Source organism: Bos indicus, chromosome 26, assembly GCF_029378745.1.
Source record: "Bos indicus isolate NIAB-ARS_2022 breed Sahiwal x Tharparkar chromosome 26, NIAB-ARS_B.indTharparkar_mat_pri_1.0, whole genome shotgun sequence".
Lineage (NCBI taxonomy): Eukaryota > Metazoa > Chordata > Mammalia > Artiodactyla > Bovidae > Bos > Bos indicus.
The window spans coordinates 43,368,626-43,383,631 of NC_091785.1; the positions used below are offsets into that span (position 1 = coordinate 43,368,626).

Consider the following 15,006-nt stretch of genomic DNA (forward strand, 5'->3'; position numbering starts at 1 on the left):
ACTGGGCATTTTACCATTTGAAGCAAACAGCTTAACAGAGAAATCAACAGACAGCACTGCTAAAACCACTGTCATCCCAGAGTCCTGGGCTCAGATTCCTGCCCCAGGCTGCATCCTCTGAAGACAACGAAGCCTCTAAAATTGATTGTGGTGGACGCACAACTCAGAGAATATACTAAAAACCATCAGGCTGTGCACTTAGCTTTTTTTAAAAAAAATTTTATTGGAGTATAGTTGATTTTTAATGTTGTGTTAGTTTCAGATGTTCGGCAAAGGGATTCAGCTACACACACTCATATATTCATTCTTTTTCAGATTCTTCTCCCACATGGGTTTTTACAGAATATTGAGTAGAGTTCCCTGTGCTAGAGCTGTGCACTTTCAATAGATGAACTATATGGTAGATGAATTGCATTAATAAAAAAGGAATACAAAAAGTCAATGACCTCCATATTCATCGCAATATTATTTCAAAGAATCTGGTCTTAAAAAAACAATGCAATGGAAACAAAGCTCAATGACTTGGACAGTTGAAAAGATGATGGAATTAATTTCTGGACATCTTGCCTCTCCTGTTTCTCTTTAAAACAGTCTGGATTTCTGCCAAATGGTTTCAATTGCTCCCTGAAAAAGCCTCGTTTCGAAAGATCTTCTCTTTTTTTTTATTTTAATTTTTTTAACACCAAAAACATGTTGTGTTGGGTATAGCCAGTTAACAATGTCGTGGTAGCTTGAACAGTGAAGGAACTCAGACGTACAAATGCATGTACCCATTTTCCCCCAGACCCTCCTGCCATCCAGGATGGCACACAGCTTGGAGCAGAGTTCCATGTGCTATACAGCAGGTCTTCGAAAGACTTTCTCTAGTTTGACTCTCCACCTCTGAATGGAAGGCCTCTCGATGCTCCCAGGAGAGCATCCATTCCCTCGGGTCCCTGTGACACCTCTGTGCCCTGAGTCATTCCCTATCAGGTGCCCCACGGGTGGGGCCCCCCATCCTGGGTTTTGAAGCTCCACTGTCAGTATGGCTCACATCCTGAAGTGGTACAAGAGCAGGGGCCCAGACAGCCTGAAAGAAGCCAGCAGTCAGCTCCAAAGGTTTCTGATCAGATCCCAGTCCTGGGAAGGAATCTCATTTTCCCAAAGATCCTTTCAACCAAGTCACCACCACCACTCCTGTGTGATCAGAGGGACGTGGAAGCTACCTGTCTGAAGAAGAAATTCTCTCATTCAAGAACCTCGGGTCCATTAGACTCTACCACTTACCAGGCAGGGCCCTTGGCCTCCCTGAGCCTCAGTCTCCTCATCTGTGCAATGGGTGTACTATTGTAAGAATTAAGTCAAATATTGTGCGCGAGAGAACTTTGGGTTTCTTCTTGTCTTCCTCAACTGCCATGGGCCAGGAGCTCACACCAGTCCATCTCTTGTCCATTCCCTCAGCCCCCTTTGCCCCTGATGAGGAGGGGGACATTTCCCTCTACGCGTCTAGGTTCTTCTGACTGGTCTAAGAATTAAATTGACATGAGAAGGATTAACAGGAGAAAATCAAGCAAAATTTAATAACATGTATACATGGGAGAGGCATCCCAGGGGGCACTGGTGGTAAAGAACCCGCTGCAGGAGACATAAGTGACGTGGGTTCGATCCCTGAGTCAGGAAGATCCTCTGGAGGAGGGCATGGCAACCCACTCTAGTACCCTTCCTGGAGAATCCCATGGGCAGAGGAGCCTGGCGGGCTACAGTCTGTTGGGTAGCAAAGAGTCGGACACAACTGAAGCGCACACACACACACATACATGGAAGAGACCCAGGAAAACTGAACAACTCACCAAAATGGCCAAAGTCCTCACTTTAAATGCCACCTTTAGCGAAAGACAGCTGAGGGTTGGGGGTATTGGAGTGAGACTGAAAGGGAGGAGGGCAATTCACATGCAGTTGGGAAATCAAGTGTTTAGTAAATAAATGTTTGCTGGGCCAAGCACAGACAATGGACATAGAGTGGACTCTGATCTCTAAATGTTTCCCCACCACACCCAGTACATATTCTCTGCAGATGTCTCTGGTGATCGCTCTATGCATATAATAGACCTTCTATCTAAATTCTTCAGACACTTAGGGGGAAAGTAAATTTCTTTCCTGATTCTTTTGGGCCCTAATCATTTTCAGCACGAAAAATAATCAACATGCCAGAGACATTTAGGGGTGACCAGTTTTGTTCCCTACTCTCCAAGCAGTCACGTACAGATGTGAGAGTTGGACTATAAAGAAGTGTGAGTGCCCAAGAATTGATGCTTTCAAACTGTGGTGCTGGAGAAGAATCTTGAGAGTCCCTTGGACTGCAAGGAGATCGAGCCAGTCAATTCTAAAAGGAAATCAACCTTGAATATTCATTGGAAGGACTGATGCTGAAACTGAAGCTCCAATACTTTGGCCGCCAGATGTTAAAAGCAAACTCATTGAAAAAGACCTGATGCTGGGAAAGACTGAGGGCAGGAGGAGAAGTGGGCAATGAGGATGAGATGGTTGGATAGCATCATTGACTCAATGTACACGAATTGGAGCAAACTCCAGGAGATGGTGGAGGACAGAGGAGGCTGGCATGCTGTGGTCCATGGGGCTGCAAAGAATCATACATGACTTAGGACTGAACAACGACAGCAACACTCCAAACAGACTCAATTTCATGCTTAGAGGTGGCCTGGGTTCCAGAGAACCCCAGGGCTTCCAATCAAAGGCTGCTTAGTCTGACTTTAACTTAAATTGAACCAAAGGTGAGTGATCCAGAAAGTAACCATCACATCCAATGAGATGGACAGAGACCTTCAGGCCCCTGCCTCTTAGGTCTCCTGTCTGCATTATGGAACCCAACCTGGTAGCCATGGTGGGACTGGTAAGAGGTGATGGATGCCAGGCACTGGATGCCCTCGACTAAACCCATACCCCCTGGTGTTTATAAACCCAGCTTCTAGAGATCTTCTCTGAAAATCAAAGCTCTTGGCCAGGTGGGAGGAAAATCATCCAGGGTCCAGCCTGAGACCCAGCATCACTCCCCACGTGCACCTGCCTCATCCAGCAGGGCCCTGGCACAGTGGACTGTTTCGCTGCCACTCACCAGTACTCTCTGGATTAAGCAGCAAAGCATAGAAGCCTTCCAAAAGCCCAGCCAGAAACGTTACCCTGGCAAAGCCCAAGTGCCACAAGAGAATGTGGGTGGCAGGGTGGGGGTGGGAATTAGGTGTCAAGATAACGTCCAAGTCACAACTCCTACTGTCGACGGCAGGCCGACACTGTGCCCTCAGACCTAGCCACCGGACAAAGTCAAAGGCAGCCACTTTCCCAGGGAGATCCTGCTTCCACCCCAGGGGCATCAGTCGTGCAGTCAGCACGTTCCTTTTCTACACAGCGTGAAAGGACCCACACCAGAGCCTGGCACCTCCGCACAGTCAGGACCAGAGAAGGGCCTTTGGGGCACGAGGACACCGGGGAAGGTGAGGTCCCACCAGGAGGGGAAGTCTTTGACCTTCTGACCCTTTGGCTACTCTGGGGCCTCCTCCCCGTCTCACTGGGGGCTCCTCCCTCCTCTGACTGTCAAGGATTGAATCATGCCTCCCCCACAAGAAAATATGCTGACATATTTTCAGTCATGTGAAGTTGACCTGATTTGGAACTAGGGTCTTTGCAGGTGGCTCCAGTGGAGCTAAGATGAGGACCAGGGAAGGCCCTTCATCCAACATGACTGGTGTCCTTAGAAGAAGAGAAGATTGGATGCAGAGACACACATGGCAGATGCCATGTGACAGTGGGGACCGCAGCTGCAGGCCAGGGACAGCGGACCGTCACTGGGGATGAGGGAGGTGAGAAATGATCCTTCCCAGGGTCTCAAGGGAGCACAGCTATGCTGACATCTTGACTTCTGGCTCCTAGACTCCAGGGTTCAACATGACCCTCTCCCTGGGCCCCAGCACGAACCTCTGAGTCAAGAGACTTCTACTTATTTCTACTTTTCCAGCAACAAGAAGGAAAAAAACAACTTGGATCTGAAAAGCAAAGAGAGAATTAAGAAACCAAGAGGCTGGATTCCTGTTGTCTTAAGCCACCCAGTATGTGGGGCTTTCAACCGTGAATATTCACTGGAAGGACTGATGCTAGAGCTGAATCTCCAATACTTTGGCCAATTCATTAGAAAAGACCCTGATGCTGGGAAAGATTGAGAGCAGGAGGAGAAGGAGGTGACAGAGGATGAGATGATTGGGTGGCATCACCGACTCGATGGAAATGGGTTTGAGCAAACTCTGGGAGACAGTGAAGGACAGGGAAGCCTGGCATGCTATAGTCCATGGGATCACAAAGAGTCAGACACAATTGAGCAACTGAACAAAAATGTGAGGCTTTGCTGCAGCTAATATGGGCCCCCAATTCTGAAGGCTAAACCAAATCACCACCTCCATCCATCTCCCACGGAGGGACAGAGATAGGGGGGCAGGGGAGCTGAGAATCCTCATTGGAGAAGGAGGTCAGCTGGGGTGGGGAGGTGGTCCAGGGGTGTGCAGGACAAGAGAGGGTGGGCACGAGGGAGAAAGACAAGGGGGTGCTGTCTCCAGGCAGAAAGGGGCCCCAGGAGAGTGGAATCAGGTCAACAGAGGAAGCCTCCGATCCTTTCCAGCTGTGGGTCCTGAAATGGCTGGGCCTAGAATTGAATCAAGTCTCCTCTCTGCTTTTTGGAAACTCTAGAGCTCCTGCCAACAGAACAAAAAGAAAGCCCCCAACACACCTATCTCCTGTCTCAACATATATATTTGATTGCCCCAGTGTCCTGCCTAACCCCAAACTATAAATGACTCCCCCACCTCCAGCCAAGCTTACACCGGGCTCAAGGCGACCCTCTCGATGGATCCAGCCTGAATCTCCAGTTCAGGAGAATTCCAGTCATTTCTACTTTTCCAGCAGTGAAAAGGAAAAAAACAACTTGGATCTGAAAAGCAGAGGGAGAATTAAGAAAGTGCCTCAGCTCCAGGCATCTTTTTTTTTTTAACCACTAACCGGGCAATGAATAATTTATAGCCAAGAATGTTTGTGGGGGGGATAAAACTGTTGACAAGTCAAGAAAAACCTCTTAGCAGCCTAACGGAGCAATCCATCTTCAAGAAACACGTTTCAAATGCATAGTTTGTGAAGACGTTGGTTGAGGTTGTTTCCTTTCTCCTTTTTTTTTTTTTTTTCCTTTTTTTATCTATATGGAAATCGGTGGGTGCTGAAATATGTTTCACTTCAGCACGAACTAGGGCTGAATGATAGCCCAGGCAAGAATTAAATCATCACTTCATACTGCAAGAAATAAGCACAGAGCTGGGCAGAGACCCACGGCGCCCACGGGGGGTGGAGAGCAGGAGCTTCTAGGAGCTGAACAGAGGCATCGGGATTCTAGGCAGGACTGCATGGGAGCAAGGGGGTGGTGGATCCTGGAGAAGTTTTCTGGCCGAGGTCCCCCAAGCCAAGTGGTGGTGATTACACATTTGCAAAGAGCAGGCATCCTCCCCAAGTCCTCCTAGATCTGGGCATCACGAGGGTACGGCAAGGACTTTGTGACAACAGTGGCTAGATGGATGACAGTATGCTCAGCAACCTGACGGCTACAGGGTCAAGCCTGTATCAAGCACCCACCACGGCCTAGAGCCAAGCTCCTCCTGGAGATGCTGTTGCTCAGCCCCGATTACTGTGTGGCCCTCTCCCGGCTCCAGCAGGGCCACTTGGGAGCCAAACCTCCAGGAGATCTCAAAATGCTGCTGAATGCCACACAAATACAGATGGTAGAACCTGCCCTTGAACCTAGGTCTCACTCACAGGCTCATTCATCTCCCGTGGTCTTAGGGAGGCTGACTTGGTTTTCCAGAAGTTGGCAGGTATTAGGAGCCCCCCTCATATTCTCAGTGGCCCCCCCTTCCTGCTCTGGGCTCCTGGCTGACCAGGGTTCAAGTGGTCAGCTGAGTGGGTAGGCTGAGACCCAAGTCTAGACCACAGCCAAGCAGCTCCCCTGGGGTCAACACAGGTGAGGCTGGCACCTTTCACGGTAACTGTATTAGTAAGCTACTGCTGGGTAACAAATGACCCCACGCTCAGCAGCTCTAAAGCAACAACATCTGTTGCCTCAAGGTTTCCATGCACCGGGAACCCAGGGACAGCTTGTCTGAGTCCTTTCACTCAGGGCCTCTCACAGGGCTGGAAACCATGTGTCTGCTGGGGGACTGCAGTCACTTCAAGGTTCAACTCAAGCCTCACACCCAAGGTGCCGTTTTTCACAAGGTGTTGGATCCATGGTCTCCTCATTGGCTGTTGCCTGGAGACGGCCCTCAGTTCTTGGTTCTGGGGCCCCTCCATAGGGCACCTCACAGCGTGGCACCCAGCTTCCCTCAGAGCCAGCAAGAGAGTCCTGCCTAGCGGAAGTCAGGGGCTCTCGTAGCGTGCTCTCCAAGTGACGCCCCATCAGATGTGCCGTATAATCTTTCAACCAGGGGCCTTCCCGCTGCCCTGTGGGAAGAACCCCCTTCCTGCTTCTGGGAGATTCAACCTGTTAAATGCACGGTGTGTGCACCGCCCCGCCCCTGCTGGTGTGTCGGTCACCTGAGCAGCCTTGTAATTAGGACAGGGGAGAGGCTTGGTCCCCTCAGTCCTTCCTTCTTCCCCTTCTTCACCTGATGGAGAGAAGGGCTTTCAGCTCCACAACTTGGCATGGTTATCCTGGAGGGCCCCTCCCCATGGGCTTGTCTGGGGTGTGCTCCCCCCAAAGAATGAGGTGTCCCAGCCTGGGACCCAGAGTAGCTCAAGGAGGAGACAAGGCAGAACCAGAACAGGGTAGGGAGGAGCTGGGGAGTGAAAAAGAAGAGAGCCCTGGGGCTGGACCATAGGGACCCCCAAAGACAGCCCCTGCTGGAACCAGGGAGCAGGGCTCAGGCGTTCTTCCCATCAACGGCTCCTTTGTGCCGTCTTTCTGTCCCCCGCCCCTCACTCCAGCTCTCCATGGGACACCCTATAAGGTGACATGATTTGGGACCCGCAGAGGTTTGGAATTGGGTAGATCTGGGGCAATGGTATTTTTGTTTTAGTATCTCACCACTCATTTGGATGCACACCAGGTTTAAAAACCTATACTCTGAAGGCAAAGCAACTATCCAACCTCAATCTTCTGATACAATCCCCATTTCACAGAACTTAGCAATGAAGGTAATTTATAAAAAAAATGGGAATCATTCTGTTTTTCTGCTTGTCAAGCCCTTGTGAAAGTGAAAGTTTTAGTCACTCAGTGGTGTCTGATTCTTTGCAACCCCAAGGGCAGTAGCCCGTCAGGCTCCTCTGTCCGTGGGGATTTCCCAGGCAAGAATACTGGAGTGGGTTACCATTCTCTTCTCCAGGGGATCTTCCCAACCCAGGGATCGAACAGGGTCTCCTGCATTGCAGGCAGATTCTTTACCATCTGAGCTACCAGGGAAGTCCTGTTAAGTCCTTGATGTAAATTAAATCACATATTTTAAAATCTGTCAACAAATCTTGTGATCCAATTTAGGGTCTTGCAATACTTCACCACTCTACACCAAGGGTTTCTTGGTTGTTAAAAAGAAAATGGAGAAGCTCAGCTTCAGAAGGATTTCCAGAATGAACCATTATAATGGCCTCTTCCAAAACAGATTTACATTGATCCTATTCATTCATTTCTTCTCATTTCACTTCATGTATAATGCCTTCAGAGTCTACAGAGCAAGCTAGAGAATTAGGCCTGAATATCTGATCTCCTACTGGACATCAGCAAGGATGATGTCTGGCGTCTGTGCTGGGCTTGGCCCTATTTCAAAGTGTGTTACCATCCTCTCCCCTAGACCAGCCTCTGAGCGACAGCGAAGGCTGCTTCCTGGCTATTGCTGTTTAGTCGCTAAGTTGTGTCCTGCTCTTTGCGACCCCGTGGACTGTAGCCCGCCAGGCTCCTCTGTCCATGAGATTCTCCAGGCAGGAATACTGGAGTGGGTTGTCATTTCCTTCTCCAGGGGATCTTCCCAACGCAGCGATCAAACATGTGTCTCCTGCAACGGCAGGTGGATTCTTTACCGCTGAGCCACAGGGAAGCCCATCAAGGTTTCCTTACTGTTACGTTCCTCCTGCTTGGGGCAACTCCTGGCATGCAGGAGGCACTCAGGGGTCAGTCCACTTGTGACCCCTGCTGGGACTCCTTGGACACCCACTGCCTCCCTACCTTGTGACCGGGCAATGCCTAACCCCTGACCACGCATGAGACCCTCTGAGGAAAGAAGCAGTCACAGTCCCACCCCCTCAGCTTCTGACGGTAAGCCCTGGGGGCTGGTCTGTATGCCATCTGTGCAGCAACTCAGTCCTGGTGAGAACACAGTCCCACCAGGAGGCGGCTCAGAGCACAGAACACCCCACCCCATCATTCCCTCCAAATCCCCTCAGGTGACAGACACCACCCAGACGGGCTGTGTGCTATGCTGAGTCACTTCAGCCATGTCCCACTCTGTGCAACCCCATGGACTGAATCTCGCCAGGCTCCTCTGTCCATGGGATTCTCCAGGAAAGAATACTGGAGTGGGTTGCCCTTCCCTTCTCCAAGGGATCTTCCCAACTCGGGGATCGAAGCAGCGTCTCTTATGTCTAACCTGCGTTGGCAGGCGGGTTCTTTACCCCTAGCACCACTGGCCAGCAAACATTGTACACAACGTTTAGTCGCTAAGAGACCTCATGAGCAGCCATGGTTCCTCCAGCTGGCCCCTGGGAGGAACTCTCCATCCCTAGCAGCGGCCTCCAGACCATAGACCTTCCCCACAGGTCAGGGCCCATCCCATGCTGCAGGGGGCTCATCTTCGTGGTCATGGCCTCCGGCTGCCCTTGAAATGTCCAGAAAGGAAAGGGCAACTTTGGCCAGAGGGGAAGTCAGGGCAGATCCTCTCTGAATGTTTGTCCTTGATTCTTGTCTGACCTTTATCCAAGCGGCCGAGCTCAGCGCACCCTCCAAGGGCAAACAGGACCTCCTTCTGTCTTGCTGCCACACCCAGCCCAGGACCAGGTCAGCCCTTCTGACTGTGTCCAGAACTCTCCAGGCCCTTCCAAGCTGGGCCCTTAGCTTCTTAAGACATGCTCCATGTGAGAAGCTTCTACCTTCCTGTAAAGGACCTGCCATGGTCAGGGCGCCAAGTCACGGAAGACGTGTGACACAGACGTGTAACACAGGCCGCCCATGGGGCCCCACAGTCAAGGGTCTCACCTCCAGCAGACATCGGGGTATGCGTGTCTTCCCGTCCCCAGTGCCTCCCCTCTTGAATGCTCTCCTGGGAGCCCATCAAATGAAAACCCTGGATCTGAGGTAGAAAAGCCTCTTAGGAGGTTAATAGCGAGTGGATAGAGCAATAAAAGTAATGATTTAATTCTTCAAGGATGGCTAAACAGGCTGCTGTTTACCAAAGTCTTAGTAGATAATTACTAACAGATAATTACAAAAAGCTGCTGGATTACAGCTGCCCCAGAAACATCCATAGCCCCAGCCTGCACAAGTCCCTTTCCGGGAAGGACCCAGGCAAGACTCTCCTCTGCTCTCTCCTCCTGCTCCCTCGCTGGCTCTGCCATCCCTGGAAAACTCCCCTGGATGAGTCTCTCCCCAGAGGTGCCCGCGATAGTTTTAACTGGGCTCCTCAAATGGCCCATTTCCCGATTCCTCTGCAGGCAGCAGATAAGAGGCAGTGGGACATGGACTCTAGCTGCACAGCTCTGGGACAAGCTTTGATGGAGGGGCTCGGGGACCCCTGGGGCTCGAGCCCTCCCTGGCAGTCTGGGAAGGTGGCGGGCATGCTGTGGTTGGCCCTTAAGGAACACTGGTCACCTGCCCGGGAAGTTGGTCCCAGAGCCTGAGAAAAGGAAGTAACCCCGACAGAAAGCGGGCCTCCTGGGGCCTCCCCTGTTCTCAGCTCAAAAGGTCACTACACCTCCCCCGCCGTGCCTCTTCCCCACTCAGAATACCCCACCCCTCCTCCCACAGAGAGCCCACCACCACTGTTCCTCCAAATCCCCTCAGCCACACGCACGCCCACCCACCAGCTGTAGGACAACAGCCTCCAAATAACATCATGACCGCTGTGGTTCCTCAAGCTTGTCCCTGGGAGGAGTTCCCCAGCCCTGCCAAGGGTCTCCAGACCAGAGGCCTCACCTGCTTGTCCTGAAGGTCACAGGGCCCAAAGATCCTGCAACACACTCAGGTTCATGGTCATTCCTGGGGCTGTCCCTGCCCTGGCATCAGTGCCATCCACGGGAAGAAGATGTTCTCTGTGGTCACGATCATTGGTCATACTCATCTTCAAGGTCATGGTTAGGGGCTTTTCCTGCCCTGGGACTAGGTCCTACCTGCAAGTAAAGATAGTCTCTGTGGTCATGGCCATTGGTCAAGATCATCTTCAAGGTCACACCTAGAGGCTGTCCTGGACCTGGGTGAAGATGTTTTTTATTGAGGTCCAGTCCAGGCCATCAGCTCCATTCTTCCATGTCCTGTGAGACCCATTCTTTCAGCTCTAGGGACAGGGAGCACCCTGTGCCCAAGTGCCTCCATCCTGTGGTAGGCTGCTCCAGAAGAAGGTTTCCCCCACACCAGGCCAAAAGTGGACCCTTGGCCTTTGGAACCAATGCAACAGCCTTAAACAGCACAGGACAGTCTTTCCTTTTCCTCTCACAAAGCTTCAAACTTCAGAAATGCTTCTTAGGACTTCCCTGGTGATCCAGTGGTTAAGAATCCAGCTGCCAATGCTGGGTTCTCAGGTTTGATCCCTGATCCGGGAACTAAGATCCCACATGCTGCAGGGCAACTGAGCCCTGCAGCAAAAGTACTGAAGGCCACATGCTCAGGAGCCCGCACGTCACAACTAGAGAATCCGTGGGCCACAATAAAAGACCACACATGTTACAACAAAGATCCCACATGCTGCAACTCAAGACCCGACACAGCCAGAGAAATAAATCAGAAATGTTTTATAAATGCCCTTTATGTCCCAGGCTTCCCTTGTGGCTCAGCTGGTAAAGAATCCACTTGCAATGAGGGAGACCTGGGTTCAATCCCTGGGTTGGGAAGATCCCCTGGAGAAGGGAAAGGCTACCCACTCCAGTATTCTGGCCTGGAGAATCCCATGGACTATATAGTCCATGGGGTCGCAAAGAGTCGGATACAACTGAGCGGCTTTCACTTTCACTTCCTCTTTATGTCCCACACAAAGTCTACTCCCATCCAGGCAGAATGTATGACCCTCAGCCATTTCTCCAAGGCCAGGGGTCCAGGTGCCCTTGACGCCAGGGTCATGCTCCATGAACAGACACCAGCCTGGTCTGTCTTCTGTGGGGATGGTGCCCAGATGAACTGATGGGTCTAACATGGAGGGGTCTGACACGGCTGCGGGACCACCCCTCCCAGCCAATTCCTGCCCCACCTGCTCCTCCTCCCAGTGGCTTCTGCCCTGCTGATGACAACCAGGACACTGACTCTCCCAGAGAGAATCAGATGCCAGGGACCAAAGCCTACCAAGTCAGCTCATAAAAGCTGGACTCTAACACGAGGCCTGAGAATGTATCAGGCCTGAGAATGTATAAGGGTGGAAAGCTACGGCAAGGAACGTGGTGACTCAAGGCTGGCTGGGACAAGTCAGTGGCCTCCTCCAGCCCAGCCCAGCCCAGCCCATGGCTGCACGGTTTCTCATCACCCCTCACTGGCCAGCAGGTTCTACGTTCCTCCCTCTCCTCCAGAACCCTCTTCTCTGCACCTGCTCGAACACTCAAACGTGGCTGCCCAGCTCCAGGGCCACTATGCATCTCTGGTCCCGATCCCAGACTCTGGGAGGGATGAAGCTGATGAACTCATCCTGCCACAATATATGATCTCCTTGGATCAAGTCTGGTCCAATCAGCTTAGGAGAAGCCAGCCCCAGTATTTAAATATGCCCTGGGCACCGACCCAGGGGAGGGAGAGGGTGAGCAGACCCGCCTCTCCCCCCAGAAATGTGCTACCTGTGCCACTGACCAGCTCCTTCTGTCTCTGCAGCTGGTACTGTACTCACAACTGGACCTGATGCAGAGCTTGTCCGCTTGTTCCTGACGCCTTTCCTTTTCTAAGACTGTCCCCCCTCATCAACCAATGGGGTCTTGTTTTAATCCAGCTCTGGCTTCTAATATAGATGATCTTCCTCCATCCTTGGGCTGTTCAAAGTTTGATGCCTGTGCCTCCTGGGTCCCCATCTAAGCCAATAACCACCAGACCAACCCAGGCTGAATGGGCATTGGTGGAATGACCTTGGGTTCTTGCCTTGGGCTCTGGTGGCTGGAATCTAACCAACTGGATTACAACAAGTTTCCTGCATCTGCTGCCCCCACCCTAGTCGGGTCCTTCCTGCCCCAACCCTGCCCTCTGATAACCACACACCCCCACACTCAGGGATGCTTGGCCGGCCACGAGGAGACACAGAGAATTCACCAGATTTTGAGGACAGGCTTATCTACACACACCTCCCCCAAGGTGAGGAGCATCTCACAAATGCCCAACCCAGATACACCAAGCAGGAGAAAAAACCTTCCCAGTAACCTGGGAGCCATCTCAGCAGGCTTGGTGGGGCTCATCTTCAGGATTTTGATCAACATTTTCATGACAACCTTTTAAAAACCGGCATTACTGTTTCAATATCTATGGGGGGAAAATATTCCAACTTGAATTTCTAACTTGAGGTTTTTCAGGAAGAATCTGAAGTCAGCGAGTAAATCATTCCTGAGACCCTTCTCAGGAATGTTCTAGTGGTGCAGCTGGCTTCCTGCTCAGGAGGAAGCGTGGGGGGTGCTGCACAGACCACATTTTCCAAAAATGGCCCTTTTAAACTTCTTCTTCCAAGGTAATACATTGTGATGATGGCTATTAGAGGGTAGCTAATGGCCTGCACAGGAAGTTGAGTGGGAATAAGACCACAGGATAGAAGAGTCAGGCTCCCTCTCTTCTCTTCTCCCCGAGCCCAGCTACTTCCTCATGCTCTGGAGACAGGCAGCCACTTCTGACCCAGCCATGCCTTGGGAACAGGGGTCTGGTGACCTCCCACCCCCCGCCCCCCTGCTGCCCTGATATCCCCCACCTCACACCGCATCGTTCACGGCCCGCATCATGCTTGTGTACCCCACCTGGGCCAAGTGAAGCCAGGAGGGCAGGGTCAACCCCCTGGGGCAAACCTCTGCAGTGGGCAGGGAGCCAGCAGGTGGCTTGGCCCTGCACCATCATCCCCTCTGACTGCCCACCCCCAGCCTGCGTTTCCCCGTGGCATCAGGCATCACAGCCTCAGACCTACAGTAGCTCTTCTTCTCTGTTCAAGTCGCTCCCCCCCACCCCGTCATCCTGCTCCCAGGGATCAGCTCTCAGCAAACTTAATGGCACCTGAGTCCTCATCTTGGTCTCACAAGCCTAGAACCCAAACTAGACACTGTCCCTCTCCTCATTCCCAGGCCCCACTTGGAACCACCTGATGTGGAGTAGGCCCCCCATCTGCCACAAACATCCTCCAGGATGAAGTAAGGAAGGGTCTGCTTTGTGCTTGGTGACATGAAATTCCCTCTGGGGCAGTCACACAAGGAAACTGTCACATACGCTGGGTTTCCTGACATCCTGGCCCCTCCCTGCCCATCCTGAGCTGCATCCCAGCTGAGCACAGTTGCCCCCAAGCTGGCAGCACCTACAGAGCCACAGACCCGGTGCCCACCATGGTGCTGTCCACAGGCCTCACCAGGAGGCTCCAAGGGGCCAGAGCCAGCCCTCGTCTCATTACCGCCACCGCCCCCCAGACAGGCATCTTTCCGCCTCACCGGCCTGCAAATGGCTCCTTGGGGAACGTCTGGGCCTTAATTGCTTTCTGTCCGGTGTCTGTCTCGGTGCTCAGACACGGCTCTCTCAGCCGACAGGGAAGGACGCATTCATACAGGTCCACACCAGAGGCCTGGACACAGACGGGGCAAAGCCCAACCCCTAGTCACCCTCTCGGATGCCTTCCAGAAGAGTCTTTTGCAATGAAAGAGCAGGCCCCTCCAAGGACTGGGGAAATTGGAGCACAGGCAGAAAGCCTGCACAGAAGGCAACCTGCCGGGGGTCCTCAGCCCAGAGTCCGCCGCTGGCTCAGCCAGGCAATTCCCTTCTCTCTCCAGACCTCAGTTTGCCCAACAAAAAGAGGAGGGGCTTGGGGAAGACCGCCCCCCCACCCACCCAGAGGCCAGTCTGGCTCTGACCACTATTCCCTGACCCCAGAGTAGCAGGTCTGGGAGATGGAGATTGATGCTCCCTGCAAAAAGTGTCCATCAGTCCAGTATCCTTGGGGCGCCCTGCACACAGAAGCTCCCTCTTAGAGAGTCTTACGGCGCAACTAAAGGTCCTGAGAAGGCCTGCCACCCAGAGACTATTAACATGTGGAGCTCAGAGTTTTCCTAATTCATGCAACCACAGAAAGACTTTTCTCCAAAGACTTTTCTCCTAGTACGTCTAACACACGTGCTGAGAGCTAATGACCGAGCATTTGATGCCGTCATCAGGGTTCCTCCCAGGAGCTATCTCCATGGGATGTGGGTCAGATGAATCCTCTCTGATAACAAAGGCCCTGGTGTAGAAAGACAGGTGCCTCCAGGTGTGTGTCCAGGACAACACGCTAAGGAACAAAGAAAGGAAACACCCGAAACCCTGAACAGCTGCTTGTTCCTGTTTGTGATCGAGGGTGGCCGGAAGTGGGAACAACAGGCGTCTCCACCTGGCCGGCCCTCAGCCAGCAAGTCCCCGAGCCCCCAGCCGCCGTGAGAAAAGATGAAGTCAGGGGCTTGGGAACAGCCTCCACCTGCTACACAACCCTCTAACCCTCCCCCTCCTCTACATACCCTCCGTCATTCAACCGCAAATATTTACAGAGAGCCGCTCACGTGCAGGGCTGGACATCCGCCCGGACGTCTCCTGTACAAAAGCCT

General features: G+C 52.3%; 1 long non-coding RNA gene across 1 annotated transcript; it reads right to left on the reverse strand.

The window, feature by feature from the left end:
* Positions 1-243: 243 nt before the first annotated feature.
* Positions 244-14,013, reverse strand: LOC139179919 (uncharacterized). Its single transcript, XR_011564216.1, has 3 exons — positions 13,867-14,013; positions 10,202-10,395; positions 244-1,504 (listed from the first exon to the last, which is right to left on the reverse strand). It is a non-coding gene; the product is annotated as an uncharacterized lncRNA (long non-coding RNA).
* Between the last annotated feature and the right edge of the window lie 993 nt (positions 14,014-15,006).